Below are 6,000 nucleotides of genomic sequence, written 5' to 3'. Positions count from 1 at the left end.
ATTTCATTCTTAAATCCATATTTAAATACATATTTCCAGCCTCCCTTGAAATTAATAAGATTTTACCACACTGGGCCTACATTTTCCGATAGCAATATTTGGCTAGAGGTGGTAGATGCCCTTAGATGGGATGTATACCCTCCATTTGACCCCAGACCCCACTACTCCCCATTAATCACATCTAAGCTATTTTTCTGATTTATATTAGCTGCTGGTGCTGAGATACTTTTGAATTTGTGATATATTTAACAGTTTTCCCATTCAATTGACGTGTGTGTGTGTGTGTGTGTGTGTGTGTGCGCTATCTGTCCTCAGGCAGTCCAGATCAAGCCCAAGTCAGAAAGGGTTTTTTTTTGGTCATGACATGTACATTGATGGGTATTATCATTGTGTACCCCCATTAATGGAAGATTGTACAAATATTCTTCTCTGGATGAAAGACCCATCCCAGGAAAAGGTATTCAAAAAAATGCTTACAGTGCGGTAGTTTTCCTGGTCACAGGAGCCAATTTCTCTATTCAAGTGCCGACATACAATAGGAAGACCACCACAAGCCAACTCTCTAAGAACAGACTTTTATACGACCTCGAGGAAATTAAAGCTAAAGCCCCTCATTCCCTTCTCTGAAGGCAACAGAACACATATGGCTAAAAGCGAAGAGACACACACATGAATATATATGCACAGAGAAATGTGTTCTCACAGGTATGTGTGAGTCTGCATGTAGATGTGTGTGTGTGTTATATATTAACACATGCACGGATGATTTTGGTAGTGCTGGAAAAATCATGGAAAGGAGAATGGGAATAAGTGGAAGCTTATGAGAGACAGAAAGAAAATGAATCTAAGAACTTCCTTATGAGCGGCAGCATAAAATAATAGAAAGATCATGGATTTAGAGTTAGCTGGACTTGGGTTCAAGTCTCTGCTCTACCACATAGTCATTGTGTGAACTCAAGCAAGTTAGTTGGCCACTCTGAGCTCTACTCTTCCGTTCTCTGAAGTGGGTATAAATATTTCTAGCCTACAGGATTTTTGTAAAGAGAAACTGTGATCGAGAAAGCATCAATTCAGGTCCTGGCCCATGGTAGGTACAAATAGATATTGTGTTCTCACACCATGCTGGACCCACTGACATGTGCTTGCCATATTCTACATGCCAATGTCCAGTTCTTCCTGGTGCTCAGACGTGGGAGCAGATTTAAAGGTACCCTTTAATTTTCCAGAATTGAATCTTATAGAGAGCCCAGGGAACTCAGGGACCTGGAACGAGCTTGGGTCCGCTTCCTACCCTCAAAGAACTTTTCTAACCAAATTTTTCTGACAGTGCCTTGACTGATGTGTGCCAACTTCTGTGAATAATGGGCCCAAACAAATAAAAGGGCAATCAGATGAAGTGGGCATAATTTTGGTACAATGAATCAAGATCCAGGAGCCATAAGATGCCTGGCTGGCTCCAGACCTCTGGTACTCCCACGCTCCTACTTGCAGATAAGAAGCACTTTGCACTGGAATCTCCATCTCAGAAGTGACCTGTGGCTGTGGCCTGTCACTTGTGCTCACCTGGCTTGCTTGGCCTCCTTTCTCTCCCTATGGAGAGCTTTTCCCTTCTACTCCTAGGAAGGTCCCTCTTCGGCAATGCTGTCAGGGCTGTGGACTTTGGTTGGGACTGGATGGGTGATAAGAATCTGGGAGGACTCTCCAGCTCTCAGTCACTACACTTGCTGTCCCTGGCTGACTTTTTCACATCATTCCACCCAGCACATGTGCTCAGATTGTTTATCAAGTGGCTTGGATTAAACTTTCCTGGCTATGGGTCACACTGGGAACGTGGCCAGCCTTTCGGTGGGAACTTCCCAATGTTCTCTCTGTTTTCTCTTTTGCTTTTTCACTCTTCCTAGCCATTTTGCCCTGCATCTTCAGGCTTTCATGTGTCCCAGTCCCCTCTGCATCCCCTGCTATGTATGGCGTCTTCTGCATCTAGGCCCACCCCGACCTGCAGTGCCCCCATCCAAAGTACCCTTTCTCCCACCTGAACAACTGAGACATCTGGGATGCACTGCTGTCAGCCAGCTGTGAGCAAGAAAGCAAGCCGATCTAGCCTGTGTTTGGGAATCATATATCCAGCTGCCTTTGAACCATTAATGGCTGGCTTACTAGCTCTGAACCTTTAGATAAGATCTTTCTAACCTTTCTCAGCCTTACATAAACATTTGAAAGATGCTAACCATAACAACTATTTGTTGGCCTAATTGCCATTTTCTCCATCAATAATGATAAAACCCTTTTAAATTTCTTTCTTCTTCTTTTTTTTTTTTTCTCCTTGAACTAAGCATTCTGGAAGCCAAGACTAAATATGTAGGAGAGGAATAAAACCATGTTTTGTGTGTGAATGAAGAGCTGGAGTGGAAAGAACATAGGACTTAATTCTGACTTCAGTTCCTGGCTGGGCAGCTTTTGGCAAGTTACTCGAACTTTCTGATTCTCTGTGACCTCATATTTGAAGTGGCCATAGAAATAATACCTTCTTCTTGCTAGGGTTGAGGGAAGGATTATGCGAGAGAGAATGAATGACTGTGTTTTATGCACTATAACATTTTGTGCAAATGTCTGATTCAGCTATTGCTGTATCATAACTTCTAGTTATTGAGAAGCCCTTTATGGCTAGTTCTCTCACCTGCTTTGTTTCCCTGCTATGGGGTTGTGAATTTGTGGATAAAATGGAATGGAAACTTATACATGAATGTCCATGGCAGCATTCTTCATAACAGCAGAAAGGTGGAAGTAAAGCAAATATCCATCAATGGGTAAATGAATAAACAAATTGTGGTACATTCATACAATGGAATATAATTCAGCAATACGAAAAAATGAAGGGAATCTTTAAAACATCATGCCAGTGACCGGACCCCCCTCCCACAACCAGGCACACTGTGCTAGCACCTCGGGGCCCAGCTGGGGACGAGAGGCATGGAGAAGGGGACCAGACACATGTCACAACCAGGCATACCGCCAGTGCCAAGGAGCATGCCAAAAACATCACCTCCATGTGGGTGGCTCACCACAGCCACCACAATAACCATGGCTGCCGCAAAAGCAGCTAGACACCACAACCCACGCAGATGGTCCACCAACCACTGGAGTGCATTGACACAAGGAAAGTCACCAGCAGAGATAAAGAAAAGAAGAGGATGTCTCTCTCCACAAAGCCCGTTTGAGAGTGACAGATAAAGCATCTGCTCTATGATAATATTGGAGGACCTGATCACCTCTCTCAGCATTGGACAGATCATCTAGGCAACAAATTAACAGAGTATCCATTATTCTTTCAGAAGGAGAGAAGAAATCTAGGGTTATCAGTGGTGGGAGAAGGGAGAGGGGGGGATTGGGAGAGATTGGACAAGGGGCATAAAGAATAAGTACAATTTGTAACAATATATATGCTAGTAATATTGATTTGATCAACATATCTCAATGTTGAACTCCCAAAATATGTATAATCAATTTTGGTTCAACAAATAAATCAAAACCAAAAAACCAAAAAACCAAAAAAAACCACATCATGCCAAATGAAAGCAGCCAGTCACAAAGTCTACATATTACATGATTCTGTTTCTATGAAATGTCTAGAATGGGCAAATTCATAGGAGACACAAAGTTGCTCAGAGCTGGTGGAGGTTTTAGGTGGGGAGGAGAGACTGCTAATGGGAAGGGGTTTCTCTCTGGGGTTATGAAATTTTCTAAAAATGATTTTTGCTGATGACTGTACAACTCTGAATAAGAAATCACTGACTTATATACTTTAGATGGTTAAATTGTATGGTTTGTGAATTATATCTCAATGAGGCTCCTTTTTTAAAAAAGAGGAGTGGAGAAATAACTTTGCTTTTTCTCTTTTTTTCCCCAGGAGGGACCTTGCAGGGAGTTCCCTTGGGGAATGTTTGGCTGCACTTGGCCCTCTGACTTGGGTCCACTTCCTGTCCACTTCCTGCTGGCTTTTTCCTTGTTCTCTTTGGACAGGCCCATACCCTTCATAACAAGTCCCTTCCACGGGCCCCTGCCATTGGTTCCATTGCACCAAGAGCCTCTTTAATAAACTCCTACTCCTGTGCTATAACAGCATTTCATGAGGGCAGGGAACTGTGTTAGGTCTGGCTCCCCTTTGTGCCCCCGGTAATCAACATGTCTTTTACATAGTACAGGCAGAATAAATAGTTGTTGAAGAATAGTTATTTACATAACAAAAAGGTTGCTCTTAAGTTTCTTTGAATACTGGACTGTAATATATCATTATCATTTAAGGGTTTGTTTATGTCTTCTCAGGTCCTGAAAGAGCCTGATAGGAGCTGGGGGAGTTCTCATGCATTTAGTCCTTGCAGCCACTTGGCCAGGAAGGGACTAACTGACAAGTTCAAAGTCACAGTGCTAGCAAGATGTAGGGCCATTATTCATACCTTTTCTAGCTTAACAGAGCAACGATAACTTTTGAAGGGGAGGGTGGCTGGAAAGGATGAAGTAGAGAAGCCCAAAGTCACTACCCATTAAAGACAAATAGGAAATGGGTATAAAGCTTCCCCAACATGTGACAGCAAGTCACTAGGGTTTCCACGACCTGTTCAGGGTCACGGTCATTGAACTGCACATCTGGTGTCAAGGCCGCTCCCCCTGCCCCCCACCCTTGGAGACCCCAGCACTGCTCAGCCTCACTCAAGCTTCGCTTCCCTCAGCAGTGAGAACTCTCTGGTTATTTAGAAGCAGCCGGGATGGGAGCCTGGAGCCCCATGTGACTCAGGATGCTCAGCCGCAGCCCCTGGCCCCAGCACCTCCACTGAGAAGGAGGTCATTGAGCTCAGAGCTTCACTCCCTGGTTAGAAAACCCCACCAAGCAACGCTGCCAAGAAGACACCACCCCCATCATTAAATTATAACAAGCCCTGAAACTCACTCCAGAAGCCTGGGTCTGCTTGTCCTTGTGGTCGGAAGGAAGCATGTGATTGGTTGGCTGAGCTCAGCCTAGCAGGCCTTATCTCTGCCTGGTTATTATTTGATTAAAGAGCCTTCTTCCTCCTAGGGTGTTTCAAAACCACACTGGAAAATTTGCTGCTGCCAGGGGACTTTTTCTGAGGTTACTGCCGAGTACCCAGAGTCCTTCAGCCTTTGGCCATGCAAATAGGCACCCAGGGGAGCTAGACCTTGCTTTTTATTCCCGCACAGCTGGGACTGTCTTCTCTAGTCTTGGTCTTCTTTGCTAACCAACGGATCTGAAATAATTTTTCAAATACCACAGAGTCAAGGATACAGGTATGTAAAAACTTTTTTGTGGGGGGTCTAATTTCTTAGGATGTCATCACATTAGACACAGGGTAGAATGGAAGGCTGGGGAAGCAAAGTGGGACACATGAGAAACAGACACCGTAGGAGAGAGGAAGACAAAGAAAATACCCAGAAATCTCGGAATTCTACAGAAAGGCAAGCTGAGGCCCCGGGACATGAGTTGTTTGCAGTTGGAAAGAGGTGCAAGCGTGCCTGTGTTATACCATTCATGTCTGCTTGCACTTGATCCCCACGAAATCCTTCCCAGGGTCCAGCTACTTTTCCAGCCTCCATGTAATCCTTCACCCTGGCTCAGAACCACAACGTCCTGAAAGGGCTTTGGGCACTTTATGAGAAATCCAATTGCTTTAGCGTGAAATGTCATCAAATCTGATTTGAAAATGGGACATGTCCTTTATTTTTTTTTTTTATTTTTTACTGTGTTATACCATTCATGTCTGCTTGCACTTGATCCCCACGAAATCCTTCCCAGGGTCCAGCTACTTTTCCAGCCTCCATGTAATCCTTCACCCTGGCTCAGAACCACAACGTCCTGAAAGGGCTTTGGGCACTTTATGAGAAATCCAATTGCTTTAGCGTGAAATGTCATCAAATCTGATTTGAAAATGGGACATGTCCTTTAAAGGCTCTGCTGAGTGGTACAAATTCTTGTCCCAATCCTCGTGA

At 44.1% G+C, this 6,000-nt stretch overlaps 1 protein-coding gene across 1 annotated transcript in view; it reads left to right on the top strand.

Annotated features, from left to right (window-relative positions):
• Window positions 1–5,168: 5,168 nt before the first annotated feature.
• LOC103611001 (glycerol-3-phosphate acyltransferase 1, mitochondrial-like) overlaps window positions 5,169–6,000 on the top strand; it is a gene marked incomplete at its 3' end in the record, with an annotated part of 39,540 nt that continues 38,708 nt past the window's right edge. The window contains exon 1 of the mRNA XM_008595052.1: window positions 5,169–5,301. The remainder of the gene's footprint in view (window positions 5,302–6,000) is intronic.

The sequence above is a fragment of the Galeopterus variegatus genome, unplaced genomic scaffold (genome assembly GCF_000696425.1).
Source record: "Galeopterus variegatus unplaced genomic scaffold, G_variegatus-3.0.2 Scaffold12233, whole genome shotgun sequence".
Lineage (NCBI taxonomy): Eukaryota > Metazoa > Chordata > Mammalia > Dermoptera > Cynocephalidae > Galeopterus > Galeopterus variegatus.
The sequence above is the reverse complement of the archived record's forward strand: the minus strand, read 5'-3'. Positions and strand labels throughout refer to the sequence as shown.